The 22,407-nt window shown below is 34.9% G+C and overlaps 1 protein-coding gene across 4 annotated transcripts in view; it reads right to left on the bottom strand.

Moving 5' to 3' along the window:
• LOC105217924 (inactive hydroxysteroid dehydrogenase-like protein 1) overlaps positions 1-22,407 on the bottom strand; it is a 75,777-nt gene that overhangs the window by 41,807 nt on the left and 11,563 nt on the right. Inside the window, exons 1-2 of one of the 4 annotated variants that reach the window (XR_003752800.2) lie at positions 12,490-12,594; positions 12,326-12,407 (exon numbers count right to left, since the gene is read on the bottom strand). The exons of 1 other annotated variant lie outside the window; for it this stretch is intronic. The gene's annotated coding sequence lies outside the window, so the exon portion shown is untranslated. Of the gene's footprint in view, positions 1-2,119; positions 2,255-12,325; positions 12,408-12,489; positions 12,595-22,407 lie in introns of those variants that run through there. 2 more of the 4 variants (XR_008470378.1, XR_003752798.2) reach the window with 2 other exon arrangements.

The following is a 22,407-nucleotide window of genomic DNA, read 5'->3' as shown; positions in this document are numbered from 1 at the left end:
CACAAAGTCAGAAAAACATTTTTGTTGCCTACATTTAGGCTGAAAAGCCTATATTATCGAAATTCCTCACCTACAGTAGCGGTTTGATGGTGGATTTGATACAAATGATATTTTTAGATATCTAACACTTAGATATTAAGACAAAATTATAGAAATAGTTGAAAAACCAGACTAGACATTTTGAGTAATCTGTAGTTTCATGTCTGCTCATTCAAGTTTTGTATACACAATTTAAATGTTTTTTTATTCGTTTTATTTTGGTTTTTTGCATACGATCGAGATCATTTTTTGGACTTTACGGAAATGTGCTAATATTAATCGGTTTTTCTTTTTGTTTACTGCAAACTTTTGGCCATTTCATTTTAGTTTAGTAAAACAAGTGGCTTCAACTAGCACATTTAAAACCAGATACAGTGTGGGCGTGAAGTTTATGGACTTTTGGATCATATTTGTATCATAACCATAAATGATAATTGAAAAAAAAAACTGAAACTTATTCTCGTTGTTGTTGCTAGCGAGTATCATAGTTTTGTTCACATAACGGTTGTTTGTAACACCCAAAATTAAACGAGTTAGTGAAGAGTGGAGTTCAAATCCGGATGTCTGTCTGTCCGTCCGTCCGCGTGTACAAGCTGTAACTTGAGTAAAAATTAAGAAGTCTTGATGAAACTTGGAACAATTGTTTCTTGGCACCATAGGATGGTTGCTTTCGAAGATGAGCAAAATTGGACCACTGCCACGCCCACACATATCTCGTAAACTACTAAAGCTATATCAACGAAATTCTCAGGAGTCGTTTTTTTCAGGCATTTCCTTATACAGTCCAAAAATGGAGGAAATCGAATTATAACCACGCCCACCTCCCATACAAAGGTTACGTTGAAAACTACTAAAAATGCTTTAATTCAGCAAGGGAAAACACCAGGAACCTTAAATTTCACTATAAAGAAGGTACAGAAGGGCACCACCCAAATTTGTATACAAAATTTTAAGCCCACTTATGGGTCAAAAACCCTACCTCCGAAACTACTCGATCAATATCAATGAAATTTGATTTGTAATATTTTCCTTGCATCCCAGTGATATGTTGTGAAAATAGTCCAAATCGGTTCAGAACAACGCCTACTTCCTATATACCAGAACTTTAAAGTCGACCTGAATAGTTTACTTTACAATATATAAAGTAAGCACTAGTGAAGATATCGGAACAGAACTTTGCATAAATACTGCATTTTTAGTCTGGCAGTCCCTTTCTAAAAATCGACGAAATCGAACCATAGGTTTTCAAGGCGCCATCTTTCATCCACGACTGGTTCCCACAAAACTATTGTTCTAACGCTTTAATGTACGAATATGATTGATTGGCTATCTAGTATGTCCATGTATAAATGCTAAAAGAACATTTATAAAACTCAATAAAAAACTGAAAAAAAATTAGGTTTAATTAATGAATAGTGCTTGTGGGTAATGCACCAGCGGCATAGACATTTTGTTGAGCAATTGCACATAAAAAAACGAATTTTTACAACTAAAAATGCTTGATAAATGCTTCAACTGCTTTGCCAGAAAAAAATATTTTGTAAAAAAGCATAAAAATAAATATTTTTTCGTGTCAATTGCTGACAACAATAACATGCAAAGAAATATTTGGCTAACACTTACAGCTAATGGCGATTAAGCAAGTAATAATGCCGACATTTTCTGCATTTTAGTAATTTCGTCAACATAAAAATGTTACAAGCCATATTTACAAGTGCTTATGCAGATTAAGCTAACCTCACACATAATTGCTTTATGCTTCAATAAAAATAAAAATTTCCAAAAAAATATGAAATAATTAAGCGTTTACATTAATAAAAGAAATATATATGTATGTAAGAGAATTAGTTTTAGGCAAAAATTACCAAAAAAAAAAAAATAGTGAATTGCCGCTGCTGGTCATACACGAACACACACACACACCCGCAACGGGCGAGGTCGCATGGCAAACGAGTGAGCGACAGTGAAAAATAACAAAATTATTATTATGATGTGCGAAGCTATTAATACACAGCAAGTAGTTGGTAAAATAACAAAAAAAAAATATTTGAAGAAAAAAATTATTATTATTGTTCGCTACCTTTTTCTGCAGACCACTCACACTGTTGTTGCACACTAACGCACAGAAAATAAAGCAATTAGTTATTTGTTTGCCACAATCTGCCGAATGACTGTGAAAATGTCGTTTACGCTGTCAGCAGCAGCAGCACCTTTATAGGGTCTAAGTAGCGGTGACTATGACGTTTGGTGGCATTGCAGGCATTTTCAGTGCTTTAGCTTTACAGTTAATAAATAAATTTGTTGTTGTTGCTATTTTATTGTTGTGTTATATGGTGATTGCAGCGGAATGTATTTTTTCGGTTTGTTTACGGTGTTGTTGACAACACAAGGCTACCATTTTTGGCTTTAGTATAGCGCATGCCCGAAAACTGTCAATGCAAACACAGGGAAGTATAATGACGAATACTCATATGTGTTGCCGAAGGAAATGGAGGGGTAATAGAAAAAAGTATAAACACGTTCATGCGTTATTGTAGATTTCATGCGTATTTGATTATACAGTTATCAGCTGTGTGCGATATTCGCGCGTTGAATCCATTTTGCAAATACGTGAGTATCGCGATAATGGTCTTAGATGTACTACTATAAATACTGCATATACATATGTATGTATGCGCGCCTTGCGAAATTCTCACTACTTGGCAGTAGACTGGCACTTAATTGCCATCGCATGTGCGAATTATATAATTTCATTATTCAATTACATACATTTTATTACAATCGCTTTTAAACACCTGTCTTCCGCTGCCGGCGTGTGATATCTTTTTGGTTTTTATTATTTTTAATTTTATAATTTTTTTGACAGTTCGTGCCCGCATGTTGACAACTGTCTAAGAGTTATACGCGTTTGTGCCACAAGTGACCATTTTGCCGCAAAACACATTTGGCTTTTAATAAGCAAATGGTTTGCATATCTTGATCGCTGCGTGTTTTTAGAAAAAATAATAATTTAATAAATATTTTTATGTAAATGTTAGTAGATTTCCCGATTTTTTATTTAGCATATCTGCATAAATTATAGCTTGGGAATTCAAATATGGTTGCAAAATTTTAAGCAATTCTAAAATTCTTAAAAAAAATGGAAATTATATACTATACAGCGTGGCTAAAAATACTTTCTTCACTCCAAGAGGTAATAAAAAAATGGATGTGACAAAATTTGTTTATTTTATGTACGAAATAAGTGATTTTATAATTTTTTTTAAATTACAATTACTATATCAAATATCATTCTTGAAAATTGTATAAATTGTGAAAAATTAAAATATTCTGAAAATATTGCTCTGTAAACATAATATTAACAAGTAAGGAAGGGCTAAGTTCGGGTGCAACCGAACATTTTATACTCTCGCAATTTATTTATTTAACTTTATTTATATTATATAATACATAATTTGTCATATATATTGTATAAAGTCCATTGAAAGTTGGAAACCAGAATATTAGGTTAGAAGCACCGAGGTCCTCGTGTTCGATATATGGGGCCTTAAAAACCTATGGTCCGATTTCGGCGGTTTTTAGAATAGGGCTGCCACACTATAAACATAGTATTTGTGCAAAGTTCTGCACCGATATCTTCACTAGTGCTTACTTTATATATTGTAAAGTATACGATTCAGATTGTTTTCAAAGTTCTGGTATATAAGAAGTAGGCGTGGTTGTGAAGCGATTTGGCCAATTTTCACAACATATCATTGGGATGTAAGGAAACTATTACAAACCAAGTTTCATTGAAATCGGTCGAGTAGTTCCTGAGATATGGTTTTTGACCCATAAGTGGGCGACGCCACGCCCATTTTTCATTTTGTAAAAAAATCTGAGTGCAGCTTTCATCTGCCATTTCTTATGTGAAATTTAGTGTTTCTGACGTTTTTCGCTAGTGAGTTAACCCACTTTTAGTAATTTTCAACCTAACTTTTGTATGGGAGGTGGGCGTGGTTATGATCCGATTTCTTTCATTTTTGGACTGTATTAGGAAGTGGCTAAAAAAAACGACCGCAGAAAGTTTGGTTTATATAGCTCTATTGGTTTGCGAGATATGTACAAAAAACTTAGTAGGGGGCGGGGCCACGCCCACTTCCCCAAAAAAGTTACATCTAAATATGCCCCTTCATAGTGCGATCCTTCATACCAAATTTTATTTCCATAGCTTTATTTATGGCTTAGTTATGGCACTTTATGTGTTTTCGGTTTTCGCCATTTTGTGGGCGTGGCAGTGGTCCGATTTTGCTCATTTTCGAAAGCAACCTTCCTATGGTGCCAAGAAATAAGTGTGCCAAGTTTCATCAAGATATCTTAATTTTTACTCAAGTTACAGCTTGCACAGACGGACGGACGGACGGACGGACAGACAGACATTCGGAGTTGAACTCCACTCTTCACCCTGATCACTTTGGTATATATAACCATATATCTAACTCGTTTAGTTTTGGGTGTTACAAACAACCGTTATGTGAACAAAACTATAATACTCTCTTTAGCAACATTTGTTGCGAGAGTATAAAAATAAGTCGAAGAAGCGAAGTGGGGTATCAACCATTTGGAGGAGACACATGTACATCTATAAAATATATTTGGACGTTTTTAATATTATTTCTCCATAATTTGAAATAAAACAAGAAAAAACGTAAACTTCGGCTGTACCGAAGCTTTTCTTTTCGTAACTATGTGCTTAAGCAAATCTAAAGTCGTAATAAAAAGTAAGCCAAAAAAAAGAAAACATTTTACTAATTCTTTTTAGCCGGGTTGTTTGCTAGAAACATTAAGGTTATATAGTTAACCGATCTAAACAATTTCTTCGGAGATTAAATTATTTCTATGAACAATAACTCACACCAAATTTCGTGAAGATATGTAGTAAAATGCGAAAATTTTCCATACAAGCCATTGATTCCGATCGTTCGGTTTGTATGGCAGCTATATGCTATAGTGAACCAATATGAACAATTTTTTCAAAGATTAAATTATTTCTATGAACAATAACTCACACCAAATTTCAAGATATGTAGTAAAATGTGGAAGTTTTCCATACAAGCCCTTGATTTCGATCGTTCAGTTTGTATGGCAGCTATATGATATAGTGGTCCGATATCGGTAGTTCCGGCAAATGAGCAGCTTCTTGAAGAGAAAATAACATCTGCAAAATTTCAAAACGATATCTTAAAAACTGAAGGACTAGATCGTATATATACAGACAGACAGACGGATGGACGGAAAGACAGACGGACATGGCTAAATCGACTCAGTTCAACATACTGATCATTTATATATATACTTTATAGGGCCTCCGACGCTTCCTTCTGGGTGTTACAAACTTCGTGTTCAGGGTATAAATATAACCATAAAATAACCAATAATCCGGACATATGTATGTGGAATAAGTATCCATATTAATGAAAATTTGCTGTATTTGTAAGCAGTGAATTTCATTGTTGAATCAGTTGAACTTTCTGCTGGGTATTCAAACAGAAAGCTTGGAAGCTTTTTGAAGTGAAGCGAAGACAACAGCCAAAAGCTGGCTACAGCTTTTACTGCAAAAGCTTACTACGTAAAGCACCTTTTGCACAGTGCTCGGATGTACGGTGGCACATATGTATATATTCACTATATATGTATTTTTGAAATAAAGGGTGATTTTTTTAAGAGCTTGATAACTTTTTAAAAAAAAAAAAACGCATAAAATTTGCAAAATCTCATCGGTTCTTTATTTGAAACGTTAGATTGGTTCATGACATTTACTTTTTGAAGATAATTTCATTTAAATGTTGACCGCGGCTGCGTCTTAGGTGGTCCATTCGGAAAGTCCAATTTTGGGCAACTTTTTCGAGCATTTCGGCCGGAATAGCCCGAATTTCTTCGGAAATGTTGTCTTCCAAAGCTGGAATAGTTGCTGGCTTATTTCTGTAGACTTTAGACTTGACGTAGCCCCACAAAAAATAGTCTAAAGGCGTTAAATCGCATGATCTTGGTGGCCAACTTACGGGTCCATTTCTTGAGATGAATTGTTCTCCGAAGTTTTCCCTCAAAATGGCCATAGAATCGCGAGCTGTGTGGCATGTAGCGCCATCTTGTTGAAACCACATGTCAACCAAGTTCAGTTCTTCCATTTTTGGCAACAAAAAGTTTGTTAGCATCGAACGATAGCGATCGCCATTCACCGTAACGTTGCGTCCAACAGCATCTTTGAAAAAATACGGTCCAATGATTCCACCAGCGTACAAACCACACCAAACAGTGCATTTTTCGGGATGCATGGGCAGTTCTTGAACGGCTTCTGGTTGCTCTTCACCCCAAATGCGGCAATTTTGCTTATTTACGTAGCCATTCAACCAGAAATGAGCCTCATCGCTGAACAAAATTTGTCGATAAACACATTTCGAACCGAACACTGATTTTGGTAATAAAATTCAATGATTTGCAAGCGTTGCTCGTTAGTAAGTCTATTCATGATGAAATGTCAAAGCATACTGAGCATCTTTCTCTTTGACACCATGTCTGAAATCCCACGTGATCTGTCAAATACTAATGCATGAAAATCCTAACCTCAAAAAAATCACCCGTTATTTAAACAATTAATATACTGAAAATTGAAGTTAATATTATTTTGTTAAGTTTAAGTTTATTCTAATTTATTTGAATTGAACAACGAATAATATTGTAAATATTTTCGCATAATATTACCAGCAATAAATTGTAAAGGAATACAACCAATGGAGCTATCTAGTGTCAGTGATATGCTGAGTTGGACTAAGAATTTCCAATTAAGATGCATTAAAGCATTACTAATAGTGAAGGGTTCTTCTGAAGAAATTACCAGTGAAAGAAAATGGCACAGTATTCAAACGCGAATATGGTAATCAGGATATCAGGATGTTTCTAAGGTTTCTGTTAAATGTTTCAAAAATCATGTCAGCTCTGTATTCGTGAAAGCTCTTTTAGTTAAGCCTATGAAAGCTTAAGTTCAAGTAAAATCGTATTTTTAACGCAAAAGAGTTCAATTATTTACGAAAATTGGTGTTGGCAGCGTAATATTTCTAAGAAATAACAATATTTCAAATATAATGGTGTTTAAATTTAGATGATACATATGTAAAATTATGAAAAAATTTAAATATCTTAGCCAAAAATATTTCAAAAATCATATTCACTGTTTGATAGATAGAAAATAGAGGTTCTAAGCTCTTCAGAAATCATCTAAATGATCCTAAAGTCACTATGTCTTTATGAAGTAGTATCTAGACCCTCTAATAGATTTGTAGATTTGCTATTTATTACTCATTTGCATGACATTACTATGCGTTTAAGCTCAATACACAATTTCTAATACTCAAATCAGTACTTTAAACTAAAAATTATGCATAACTGCAAAGCAATTAATTTCGAAAAAGGTCCGTCAAGGGTACTTAGGACAGCAAATTCCCATATGCTTAGTTACAAACTATGTGATATGTGAGACTCATCACCATTAACTCTTCATTTTTAACATTTTAACGCACATTTGTTAGCATTTGAAGCGGAATTCATAAATTAGGCGACAAAGTGGCACTCAGACCAAAGCGAAATCTAAATATATTTTAGTGAAGAGCTTGCACTTAGGAAATAAATACATATGCATATGGTGAAATACAAAAGGCATGTGTGCATGTGAGAGTTTGTGTGCCATACCATGTGTGCGTGTGTGTTGGCGCTGTGCTTAAGAAAATCAGGAAACGGAAATATGGCGTGGCGCTGTGAATTGAACTTTACACGACCGTCACCCCAAATCACTTGCCAAAAACAGCACTAGTAGCATACGCAACAACAACAACAACAACAATAGCAAAAAGTATATGGCACCACAAGTCGACCACATTGAGGCTGGTCTGACAGCGCCAATTCTGATGCCGCTGCTGATGCTGGTATTTGGCTGCGCTGGAATTTGCTTTGGAAAAATTCGAATATTTCTTTTTGTATATTTGTGTGTGTGTGCGGTTAGAAATATATTTTTCGTTAGATTAGCGCTTGCATGGTGGGTAGCTCGTGGAAATGCCAAAAATGTGCACTAGAAATTGTCTAAAAGCGTTAAACCGCATTATACGAGCGTCAAATAAATTCACAGTGAATTTTTCGTTTCGTAAACAAAATGTGAATTTATGCCAACCTACCAACTAATTAAGTTAAATGACTAGTTGGAATGTATGTTTAATGTTTGTCGTGCGAAAATCGTTGAGCATATGGAGAGTTGAGTGTGAGGTTAAAGGAAGGTGAGAGCGTAGTTAAGGTGTTAGGGGTAGTCAGAATATTCCAAAAATATTTTTTTTTTACATTTTCGTCATATCTTAAAAATATTCCTTTGACAATTTAAAGTTGATCCGATAATAACTTTTCGAGTTATTCGACAAATAACAAAGAGCGCTCGCGCACTCCAAAACGCTAGTGTGAAACTTTAAATGCGTTTTTCTTAAAACTACGTTTTTTGAACTGGTGACAAGTGTAACTCGATAACCGCTCAGTAGATTTTAATGACATCCATACAGCTTTTAGAATACATAATAAACTCAGGCCTGATCGAAGGATTTTTTTTTCAAAAATTTCGATTTTTTAAGATCAATTAACTGTAGTTTTTTTTTCGGAAAATGTAGAAAAAAAATTCCTGAGGCCGCCATTTTGTTAATTTTTGAAAAAAAAGAAAAAAAAGGAAAAAAAGAAAAAAAAAAGAAAAAAAAAGAAAAAGAAAGAAAAACAAGTAAGGAAGGGCTAAGTTCGGGTGTAACCGAACATTTTATACTCTCGCAATTTATTTATTTAACTTTATTTATATTATATAATACACAATTTGACCCACATATTCGTCATATATATTGTATAAAGTCCATTGAAAGTTGGAAACCATAATATTAGGTTAGAAGCACCGAGGTCCTCGTGTTCGATATATAAGGCCTTAAAAACCTATGGTCCGATTTCGGCGATTTTTAGAATGGGGCTGCCACAAAATTAACATAGTATTTGTGCAAAGTTCTGCACCGATATCTTCACTAGTACTTACTTTATATATTGTAAAGTAAACGATTCAGATCGTCTTCAAAGTTCTGGTATATAGGAAGTAGGCGCGGTTGTGAAGTGATTTGGCCTACTTTCACAACATATCATTGGGATGTAAAGAAACTATTACAAACCAAGTTTCAATCGGTCGAGTAGTTCCTGAGATATGGTTTTTGACCCATAAGTGGGCGACGACACGCCCATTTTCCATTTTGTAAAAAAATCTGAGTGTAGCTTTCATCTGCCATTTCTTAGGTGAAATTTAGTGTTTCTGACGTTTTTCGTTAGTGAGTTAACCTACTTTTAGTAATTTTCAACCTAACTTTTGTATGGGAGGTGGGCGTGGTTATGATCCGATTTCTTTCATTTTTGGACTGTATTAGGAAGTGGCTAAAAAAACGACTGCAGAAAGTTTGGTTTATATAGCTCTATTGGTTTGCGAGATATGTACTTAGTAGGGCGCGGGGCCACGCCCCACTTCCCCAAAAAAATTACATCCAAATATGCCCCTTCATAGTGCGATCCTTCATACCAAATTTTATTTCCATAGCTTTATTTATGGCTTATGTGTTTTCGGTTTTCGCCATTTTGTGGGTGTGGCAGTGGTCCGATTTTGCTCATTTTCGAAAGCAACCTTCCTTCCTTCCTTATAAGTGTGGCAAGTTTCATCAAGATATCTTAATTTTTACTCAAGTTACAGCTTGCACAGACGGACGGACGGACGGACAGACAGACATTCGGACATGAACTCCACTATTAACCCTGATCACTTTGGTATATATAACCCTATATCTAACTCGTTTAGTTTTGGGTGTTACAAACAACCGTTATGTGAACAAAACTATAATACTCTCTGTAGCAACTTTTGTTGCGAGAGTATAAATCTCACGGCCCAGTTATCTTTGTATAAAGCAAATTTTTTTTATCCGATAGGTTTTAGATGAATCTCCAAGGACTTATGATTGTCACCACAAGTACCTTTTTTTGAAACTGGGTCAACACAGGCAGCTATAACTGTGGAAATTATAATTTTTTTTCACATTTTCGTGACTTTAAGTCAAAACATTATATAATAATGCCATATTATTACTTTTATAAAATAACATGATTTAACAGCAAAAAAAAATAATGAAAATTCTCATTTTTCATGTCTCTGACTATCCCTAACCTCTCAAAAAAGTTCTGAATAAGCTCTGGCAGTGGGAGTGCACCTCAGTCACAAATTGATGTCACTTCCACTATGCATACAAGTGCAGCAACGTGTGCCGCCGTAAAGTATGCAATGAATTGCGATTTATTGCGCGCAAATTTTGTAGTTGAACTTTTAACAGAGAACGCATTTACACATATATTTATATTAAATACGTTCTCTGTGTTCACTAATCTCATTTAATTGCTTTTTAAGCGCAGCTTTAGGCGCGCGCTTTTCCTGTGGATTGTATGTGGCTGAAGTGCAAATGTTACTCATACGCCGTGTGTACATAAGAAAGCGGGTGGATAAATTTGCCGAAAATAAATTACTACTATACTTTTATATTGCAGTTTTTGCATTAAAAAGCCATTCAACTCATTTATTAAGCAGCCACAAGCGTAAAGCACTCAACAAACAAAGACTTAAAGGAAGGAAAAAAAAACTCAAAAATCGCTTTTAGACATTATGTGCTTTCAAAGTGACATATCCCTAATTTATGTGGCATATGATAACTGCTGAAAATTGTCGAGAATCTGTGCACTAAATTGAGCCGTTGTGGCAAGTGCATATATGTACATTAAATATATAAAAATATAGAAATACCCTTGAAAAAGCAAAACAAAATTCACTTAGCCATATGTGAGTGGCTGTCTGCAAAGCAGCAAGTAAAGTAAACACACTACAACTACACAAGCCCTTGTCTATTACACATTTCCACACACATTCATATATAGTGTGTAATATTTGTAGCGGTTTTTATAATATTTCGCTTTATTTGCACTGTGTTCATATGTAGCGCCAGCCTTTGAACTGTCACTGTAGTCAAGTCAAGCATTTTGAATTATGTTTTGCAATTTTAGCGCAGTTAACAACAACAACACAACACTTTCAGCCCATTTTAGTTGCGTACTTTGTATGCCAACTGCACTTGCTGCTCAGTCGCCGTCGTCGCCTTCACTGCTTATTGCTCGCTTTGTATTCTGTCTTGTATTAAATGTTATTTTCTGATTATCTACTTAGTTGCTTTTGTTTTCATATTTATGTTTTTAGTTATTGCATTTTTTATTATAATGCTGTTTGTCGCAGCAAATTTGCCAGTACAAATTAGAGCGCGCTTTTATTGCTGTCATAATTGCTGTGGAGACGGCTTTATTGGCGGAAATATAAAGATGATACATGCTGTGCGCAACGCGGCAATTGTTGTCATTTTTCTGACTGAGGGTATGTATATTTGTGTTCAATTTGGTAGAATGAAAGGCTTGGGTTCTAAAATTTTATTTTTTGTAATAATAACGAGTCCCTTCATGAGCTCTAATTGTTAGGATCCATTGAAGTATTCAAAAATGATGGTTTAGAGATTTAAGAGTTTATACCTATGAAGTCAGATCCAGACAGCTTACAGTTCTTGAAGTAATCAGAACACTTAGGAATCAAATCATCTTCAATGATCAATATCAAGATTCAGCCCTTAGATCGAACACATTTATTTTAAAAGAATCGGTCATAGACTTTGAAGTCAGATGACAGCCACGATTACGGGCGGTAGTACGAGTTGTGTTCAAAAAATAACGGGAATTTTCGTTTTTTTTTAAACTTATTAGTTCCGCAAATTTGCTGTTGTTGTCTTTAAGATAATCTCCATTCTCCATTATTATACAGTAATGTCAGCGCTTCTACTAATAATAATATTCTAAGCCTTAGCCTGAGCCTTTTTTAATTTACAAATTGCTTTATATTCTTTCTAGATATTTTACAGTCCGTTACTCGTCATCTTGAGTTATAGAGCCCAAGAACTAGAAATTGCTGCTCTAAGACCTGTGGAGGACTCATGACGGAGCCTTCAGCCATTTTCACCAGCATTTGGAATCAAATCGGGTCTTCAGAATAGTTTGATAATAGGTTTTATATAATATGAGTTCTTAAGTTACGTTTATGGAATTTTAGAAGTAGTCCAGAAACTTTTATCGTCCTATATCTTTTACACGTTAAGCGATTTAAATATCTTCTACTTACGAGTCTTCTCAAATTATTATGGTATTCCACCGGTCAACACGATTTTTGGGTCTGACATCTACATGTTAAATTTTAGTTTCTCCTATGACAAAAATAATTTTTTCCCGGTTAAAGTTTGCTTTCGTATAAATTAGAGCAATTTTCCGATTTTAAGCAGAAATTACCGATTTTTATTTTTTTCTACAATTTCACTATAGATTTTTTTGATTACTGACTTTTAGGTTGAAATAAGATTCATAAGCTTCGCAAAGTTTCAAATTTGTTGATAAAGCAAATTTTTTACTTCTAACTTTAATAAATTCACCGCAAATAAAACAGAATGAATCAACATAATTTTTACACTGACTTGATGCCATGTTTTAGCTGAGTAATACACTAATATTGTTGTTACAGCTATAATAAACAGGTTAACATTCACTACTGTGCCTCTTACAAATAATAATACTGTTATCTTTCGGGTTAATTAAAGTGCTGTCATCTTTGATTTATGAAATAAATTAAAATATACTTATCGATATATATCAGCCCAAAGCAAACTTAAAGAACTAAAGATTAATATTTAAGTGTTTTTCAATGTCTAGAATCAGAATCCAAGCATGAGAACAGAAACCAAAAAAAAATATTTTTTTTGTTGACCGGTGTTATCAAATGTTTTAAAGCCCATCTATGTGATGACCTCTAAATAAAAAACTCTATTCTTCAGACGACGTATTTAAGCTTAGAAGACGTGAAATTATAGCAACACAAAGAACGAAAAGCACCATAAGTAGCTGGGTCTTCACAACATCAACAGACACATATTTCTAAACCATCAAGGACCCGCAAAATGCCAACATTCTCCAAAATTTAGTAGATAGATTTAACGCAATGCCATTACAACAATCCAAAACACACAGACACATACTCAAAGCGTTAATTTTGCGCATTTATTTGGGTAAATATGTAAATGCTGTTGTTGTATGAAACAACCAAATAATCTACATAACTGCACAAAAGCGTCAAATTGACTGCATCAGTGAATTTTGAATAAATCCGCAATATTTGCGGCTCAAAGTGGCAACAAAGAGACGACACACAATCCAAAAAAATAAAAATAAACAAAAAAAATATAAAAAGAAAATAGTCGAGTGCCAAATGCGGCCTACAAGAGCTGAAGCGCCAAAAAATCTACTATGAAAATTTTAGGAGGGTTGGCAACCCCAACATTAGCGGAATATGCGCAACGAAAAAAATAGAAAAAGGCCAACAAAAAATGCCACTTTTTTTGTAGTTGCAACTGAAAATATTTGGGGGAACATTGTCGCTTTACGGGCGTACGTTTTAATGATGCATGAATATTAGCAACTTGTCGTTCCACCATTTCTTGGCTTTGATGCCTTGTTGACGCTTCCAGTTGACTCTTTTTGATGGGTAACAAAGAGCTGTGCTGCCAAATAATGTTCATGTGATTAGCTGAGTAGCGATTTTCAAGCGCAAATTAGCATCATTGGCGGGATTTGCGACCGAATTAAATGCTTGTACTCGGCTCGACATTTTGGCGTTAAATAGCTGAAGTAATCTCGCGACAAGTAATTTAGTTATATGAGGCAAACATTAGCGTGAAGGCAATTAGTTGGAAATGAGCGAACTCATGCTAATTTCTGCATATTTTTTCAAAAACATTAAAAGGGGTTTCGAAAATAATGCAGAAAAAATTCCCTTATATATCAGGAAGAGAAGAGAGTGGAAGCAGTGTGACATTCCAACAGCCTTGAAGCAACTGCCAAACTTCAGCAATAAAACTGCAATCGCTTGTGAGTTATGTACCACAATTTGGCGCACTAAATGGTTTGTACAGCAAAAATGCAAAAAAAAAAAAATAAAATAAAAAAATTATACTAGTAACTAGCTGGCAATACAGACACCTGTTTGCGCATACTATCAACTAGACAACAACAACAACGAATTACTGCAAAAAATGACAACAGCAACCGGTAAATGGCAACCCGGCAACCGCAGGCCAAAGGACATAAAAAATGACTTAGTGCGATTACACCTGCAGAGCACACTATAACTACAATAACAAATACAACAACACATATGACTCTTCTCATTCGAAAGTTAGCTGCTAGCTCTCATATCGACATCATAAAATCAAATACGAAACTCATAAAAAGAATGCGAGCAGCAAAACGGTCGGGGAAAAATCAAAATCAAATCTCGGCGACAATAAAAGTCAAATCAAAGCCATAAAATAGCGAATTATGGCAAGTAACTGTTGTATGCGCTGCAACAGCAGCTTTTTTTTTGCTACTGTTTACATTGCATGCTGATATATAAAGCAGCAAGGAAGGGAGAGAGAGACTAGAAAAGGAATAAAAAAATGTGAAAAGTTATGAAAAAAAGTTTAAATTGATAAAAAGTTATGGGACAAATTTTAGTTGAATTATTTGACAGTCAAATATGAGGAGTTTAGTTGTGATAAACATATGGTTTTAATTTCTTTTTGTCGATTTGAAATTCACGGGTTTGATAAAGCATAATACTTCGTTGCCTCTGGATGTCATGAATGTTCCAAAACTGCTAAAGCCTTTAAAGTACTGATGAATTTGATAAGCAATATCTGGTGTCTGCATTACTTTGGTTCGATGTTTATTTGTACCAATAAGAGGACAAGAGTTGGATCCTTCCAGTATTGTGTCGAAATAATTTATTGTTGAGCCGAGTAGATGTAGCCAGGATCACCTGACCGTAAATTTGTCTTAATTTAGACTCTGACTTAAACATATACCTTAAACCATGGATAGTGCCGATTCAGTATTCGAAGACTGATGATAACCGGATTCGTCTATTATAATATTAAAACGGGTTAAATTACTGAATTTTATATCGGATTTGTGGATGACCACTATATTGCTAAGTAATATCGCTCCCGGCTCATAACACAAGCCCGAAAGGTGTATAGAATCCGTATCATATGAAACGAAGTTATATAAAAGCCTATTGTAGAACCTGGAGCTAGCTGGAATCAGGAAAACTTAAGCAAAGTGCGCATACACTTTTACATTTGTTGCTATAATGTTTCAAAAATTCAAAGAATTGCTTCTTCTTCTTCCATTACGTGCTGCAGTCGATTGAGTGCTTGAATGTCACAGATTCCCTCTTAGTAAGTTTTGCAGGAACGTATAAATGAAGGGATCCTTAGTTGAAGACATTTGGAAATCAATTTCAATAATGAATAGATTTTTAAGATCGCAGAGAACTCTTATAGAGAAAGTAAATATGTGAAAACTGTTCTACAATATAAACAAAATCTAAGAATTCGTAACATTTGCTTGCCACGAAAGAGACCTGATCGATACCTAAAGCATACTGACAGCTAAAAAGGTATATTTTTTTATTATTACTTCCACCGGAAGACACATTCTTGATTGCGTCAAAGCCCAATGGCTCATTTAAACCAATTTTTTTTTTAGTTTCGAAGTGAAATAATAGACAAACTAAATGAATCTGCAATTAAGTACTCGACCACTTCAAAAATCCAGAGCAGCCTGCAGTTGAACCATATGTAGTTCTATATTTATATATCTCTGTACATACATATGAGTCTAGCTGTCAGTATTCGCCACACACTTAATATACTCGTACACACAGAGTTTGTGCCACAAAAATAGTCTGTCGGCTGATCGTCTCCACCTGTTCACTGCTGGAAGTGTCGTTGACATGCGAGGCCGCCAGCAATGCACAACCACCGGTGAGTAGCATATTGCGCTGCAATTGGAAGACACTTACTAAATGCTGACTAGAAGTGGAATAGAAGCGTCTTAGTTTGATGGAACTTGTGCAGGTTAGGCGGTCGGGCGGTTATAAAATGAAGAGCAGACATTGCGTGAAGGCAGAGTGTTGACAGCGCAGCCGAAGATCAGGCGACTTGCTTAACTATATATGTGTGGAGTAAAGGGAATATATTTTTTTTCTCAAGTATGTGAACGGGAACTAAGAAATATTTATAAGTAAATATTCAATAGAAGCGCGCTGTTTCTATGTAGACTTCTAATATTTATGACGCATGCATTTTTATTTATTTATGTCTTTTTGGAGGTATGCGTGTGCGTGCGTGATTAACATCTGCATTTCTGCTGCACTTTAACTTGAAAAAAAGAAAACAAGAAAAAACGTTAACTTCGGCTGTACCGAAGCTAATATACCCTTCACAGGTGCATTTCTTTTAGTAACTATGTGTTTAAGCAAATCTAAAGACGTAAGAAAAAGTAAGTAAAAAAAAAGAAAACATTTTACTAATTATTTTTAGCCGGGTTGTTTGCTAGAAACATTAAGGTTATATAGTTAACCGATCTGAACAATTTCTTCGGAGATTATATTTTACCTTGAGCAGTATCCATGTCAAATTTCGTCAAGATACCACGTCAAATGCGGAAGTTTTCCATACAAACCCTCGATTCCAATCGTTCAGTTTGTATGGCAGCTGTATGCTATAGTGAACCGATCTGAACAATTTTTTTGGATATTAAATTGTTTCTATGAACAATAACTCACACCAAATTTGGTGAAGATATGTAGTAAGATGGGGAAGTTTTCCATACAAGCCCTTGATTCCGATCGTTCAGTTTGTATGGCAGCTATATGCTATAGTGAACCGATCTGAACAATTTTTTTGGATATTAAATTGTTTCTATGAACAATAACTCACACCAAATTTCGTGAAGATATGTAGTAAGATGGGGAAGTTTTCCATACAAGCCCTTGATTCCGATCGTTCGGTTTGAATGGCAGCTATATGCTATAGTGAACCGATCTGAACAATTTTTTCGGAGATTAAATTGTTTCTAAGAACAATAACTCCCACCAAATTTCGTGAAGATATGTAGTAAGATGGGGAAGTTTTCCATACAAGCCCTTGATTCCGATCGTTCGGTTTGAATGGCAGCTATATGCTATAGTGAACCGATCTGAACAATTTTTTCGGAGATTAAATTGTTTCTAAGAACAATAACTCCCACCAAATTTCGTGAAGATATGTAGTAAAATGCGAAACTTTTCCATACAAGCCCTTGATTACGATCGTTCAGTTTGTATGGCAGCTATATGATATAGTGAACCGATCTGAACAATTTTTTCGGAGATTAAATTGTTTCTATGAGCAATAACTCACACCAAATTTCGTGTAGATATATAGTAAAATGCGGAAGTTTTCCATACAAGCCATTGATTCCGAACGTTCAGTTTGTATGGCAGTTATATGATACAGTGATCCGATATCTGCAGTTCCGACAAATGAGCAGCTTCTTGAAGAGAAAATAACATCTGCCAAATTTCAAAACGATATCTTAAAATCTGAAGGACTAGATCGTATATATACAGACAGACAGACGGACATGGTTAAATCGACTCAGTTCAACATACCAATCAAATATATACTTTTAGGGCCTCCGACGCTTCCTTCCGGGTGTTACTATGCTATACTATGTTATACCCTGTCCAGGGTATAAAGATAAAAATTTACTAGCAGATATCGCGAAATTTCCACACAACGCGTCACACTTTTCCTTCGGCCCGCCAGCCAGCCAATGCGTTGGCCGCGTGAATTGAGTTTATTGCGCGTTGCATTGAGTTGCAATGCGTTTGATTGCGTTGCGGTACCTGTTTGCGCTGCAAATTAGATTAAAGCGATGACGTGCATACTAAGCAACAATAACAGCAATAACAACAACAACTGCATAAGAGCAATAGTTGCAGTGGAAAACTGAACTTTCACAACAATTCTGCTTTAGAGGCATGTATACCATTGTGTGCATATTTGCATGCTTGTATATGTATGTTTGTGTGTATGTGTGTGTGTGTGTACGTGTAAATGTCTACATTAGTTGCCGCTTGCCCTGATTTAATTGCTGTTGTTGTCTACTATTTAGCCACTGTTTTCGCAATGTTCTTTCTTTTTTGTCTTGAATCATACTTTTGGTATTTATTTGCCGTGTAAATTTTATGAAGCGTCCGAATCTACGCCGACGCAATTGCAATTGCTCGATTGCATTGCACATTTTCTAAGGTTTTTCGGTTGCACCGACATTTCGCTACAACGCCTGCATGCTAATGCCAACACACATACAACGGCAACTAAAACAACAAAAAAAGCTGGAATATATATTTGATTATATTTCTTTATGCTTTAACGTGTCTAATAGCCATGAAAAATGCTGCTTGTCACCGCTAAAACGGCAGCGTCTATGACAAATTTGCACAAGCATACACGCCGCCACTCACACGCTCACTCTGCGCTATTTCGCAATAAGACTAAGCCATGCGCTTGCCTACTATTATTATTGTTGCTGTTGCTGATGTACCCATGATAGGCCGTGGTGATTTGTATGCATCACGCGGCATTTTAACTATTCAATTTTACTGTTGTTCTTGTGTTTTCTAATTGTGCTTAGTTGTTGTTGTTGTTGTGGTAAAAGCGGTATTTGACGCAGTGGCCGATATTCGACTGCATATTTTGTGTTTTGCGTGTTGCATTTTATAAGCTATTTGTTGTTTAGCATTTAGTTCAAGTATTTACAATGTTTAGTTTTAGAAAATCACAATTGATTTACAGAAAGTACTGTAAGGAATTAGAGAATTGATATCGAATGGGGACTATTTTAAAAAGTCGGCAATTCATAAAGACGAATAGATTAAAACAAAAAAATTCCCGTTATTTTTTGAACACACTACACATACTCGTTTTTACAGATAAATGACCTCCATTTATCTTAGATCTTGCTCCCAAGTTTCGGCATAGCTTCGTCCGAGTTCGTTAATAACCGAACGAAACTGTTTCTATTTTACAAGTCAACTGCGTTTTTTTTTCTATGTTTTTTTATACTCTCGCAACAAAGTAGCTAGAGAGTATTATAGTTTTGTTCATTTATATAAACCAAGCTTTCTGCAGTCGTTTTTTTTAGCCACTTCTTAATACAGTCCAAAATGAAAGAAATCGGATAGTAACCACGCCCACCACCCATACAAAGGTTAGGTTGAAAATTACTAAAAGTGGGTTAACTCGCTAAGGAAAAACGTCACAAACACTAAATTTCACATAAGCAATGGCAGATAGAAGCTACACTTAGATTTTTTACAAAATGGAAAATGGGCGTGGCGTCGCCCACTTATGGGTCAAAAACCATATCTCAGGAACTACTTGACCGATTTCAATGAAACTTGGTTTGTAATAGTTTCCTTACATCCCAATGATATGTTGTGAAAATAGGCCAAATCGCTTCACAACCACGCCTACTTCCTATATACCAGAACTTTGAAGACGATCTGAATCGTTTACATTACAATATATAAAGTAAGTACTAGTGAAGATATCGGTGCAGAACTTTGCTCAAATACTACGTTTATAGTGTGGCAGCCCCATTCTAAAAATAACCGAAATTGGACCATAGGTTTTCAAGGCCCCATGTATCGAACATGAGAACTTCGGTGCTTCTAGGGATGGCAACGATTAATCATTTGATTAAATTAATCGATTATTTTCATTCAATTTACGATTTAATTGCATCGAAACACCTTTTCTAATTACTCGACTATTACTCGAGTAATTGCAAAATAATCGCAAACAGCATTTTCAAATTTAATATATTTTATATTCATCTAAGTTAGCTTACAAGGGTCGAAATTGGTCACATCAGTCATTAATGAGTGCAAACGTTGTAAACATAGTTAAATTCTAATATGTCAACGTAGTTTAATATCAACAAATGAATGTCTGGTACCACTGCATTTACAGTTAAGTCAAACGCATTTTACGTTCAGTTGTTTGAAGAGCAATGGCGTCAGTTAAAAGCGAAGTGTGGACATTTTTTTAATAAAATAGCAATAACTACGTTAAATGTCAACTTTGCTGCAAAAATTTAAAATTTTCTAATAACACAACAAATATGTTGCAGTATTTAAAATTAAAGCATGCAACAGTAGCCTGCAAATTGTGGTAAGTTGGAGCAATCGGTATTACATTTTAAATTTCTTCTAGTTATATATAAATATATGTGTACAAATTAGACTCTGAAATCTAGGAGTAACGACAATGTTCCCCTAAGTGATGATGACACTGACACCATGATTGAAATGCCGAGTTGCAGCAGCAAGCCAATTAATGAAAGCCCTTCAGCTTCGAAACACTATTGATGCTTGGGAAGAAATGAAAACCGTACGGACTTTCAAAAAAGTATTGTCATCTACTTGGTACCTCAGTTCCTGCTGAGCGGCTTTTCTTAAAATCGGGTGCAACTGCGACCGAAAAACGCAATCGTTTGACAACAAAACGTTTATCGAAATTGCTTTTTCTTCAAACTTGGTTGAACAGACTTCTAAATTTTCTTGACTTCAATAAATATATTTTCCTTTATACTAAGACAAATGAATTTTTAATACGATATTTTAATTTTATTTTCGTTTTTGTTTTTGTGTATATACCAACATAATTTGAATGTCTTGAAATAAGAATATAGTCTCCTATATTTTATTGGTTTTATTTTTACGCAAAGTTGCAAAACATAGTCTTTCAAGTAAGAGGCAATTATTTTACTTTAAGATTGCTGTACATATTTTGAAAAATTTAATACCATTGTGCTACTTAACTTCAAATATAGACCATTTTCTCTTTTAGGATATGTCTCGGACTCAGTGATAGAGCATTATAATACAAAATTCGGCCCTGAAACTTGGTGGTGGTCTTTATGCAATTTAGTATTATTTGAAAACATTGGATTACTCGATTTTTTTACATTAATTGCAATTATTTTTTTATATCTTGCAATTAATCATTTGATTATTTAATCGATTAAAAAAAATTTTTTGCCATCCCTAGGTGCTTCTAACCTAATATTATGGTTTCCAACTTTCAATGGACTTTATACAATATATATGACGAATATGTGGGTCAAATTGTGTATTATATAATATTAATAAAGTTAAATAAATAAATTGCGAGAGTATAAAATGTTCGGTTACACCCGAACTTAGCCCTTCCTTACTTGTTTATTTTCACATTTGAGCCAAGAAGATAAAAGAAGATTGAGATAAAGACATAAGGCATGAATTTATGTGCTCATATGCTCTAATTGCTGACTGAAAAGATGATTTACTAGAATAAATACCAGAATGATCCCCAAAGTTAACTTTTTTATGAATAAGAACGGAGAGAGGTACTTCGCAGGGATCGCCTCGATGATGATCGTAAAATTCATATTTATTCGAACTGTTCATTAGGACGGATTAGAATATTTTCTGCTATCTGAACGTTGTGCCATTCAGAAATCATGTTATAGTAGGAAGATCTCTGCTATGCAGTTCTTTGCATCAACGTCTTCATAAGGATCCCAAAGCTCATTTGAATATTTCAAAAAACAACCATAAATTTTCTCGTTTACTTTCAAATATCATTCTAAAAGAATATCGTCAGCATCTCAAGTCAATCTATTGTAAGTTCTCAAGTTTTCTTGAGAATCCCACTATAACTATGTACTTTTACAAAAACCACTCTTCATTCAAAATTAAATTCATACATCACAAAAATAACCAAATATTTCAGTATCCTCCTGCCTCCGCTCAACCAATCTGCTTACCAATTGTCCATCAATTTAATTTGCATATCTAACGTTTACTCATTCATTGAACCAAACTAACAACAGCAGTGGCTTATTCATTATCCTTACACTCAACTACAACGGTACGAATATAACAGTAAATATTGAAAGGAAATAAAAATCTCACAAAACTCACAAGAAGAGCGTGTGTGAAGCGAGAGTGAAGTACAGCGCTGAGTGCTGCCCAGTGCCGAGCGCAAGCAATTGAACTCCGAGTGACGCCAAAAGGTCCTCAAGACGGCGACATAAAAAGGCAATGTCATAGTGGTTGTTGTTGTAGAAATAACAGCAGGCAACCGGAAAGGAAGACTGAATGTGGAAATGAGACTGGTAGTGGCAGCAAGGATACAATGTAGGAAGTGCCCACATGTCAATGGATTGTAGGAAGCTTTGACTGCATTATAGGGTGGTTCATATGTCGTTTTTTTGCGAATGGTATTTTGACGGTTGGAC

Source organism: Zeugodacus cucurbitae, chromosome 3, assembly GCF_028554725.1.
Source record: "Zeugodacus cucurbitae isolate PBARC_wt_2022May chromosome 3, idZeuCucr1.2, whole genome shotgun sequence".
NCBI lineage: Eukaryota > Metazoa > Arthropoda > Insecta > Diptera > Tephritidae > Zeugodacus > Zeugodacus cucurbitae.
Note: the sequence above shows the minus strand (reverse complement) of the source record. Positions and strands in the feature narration are given on the sequence as shown.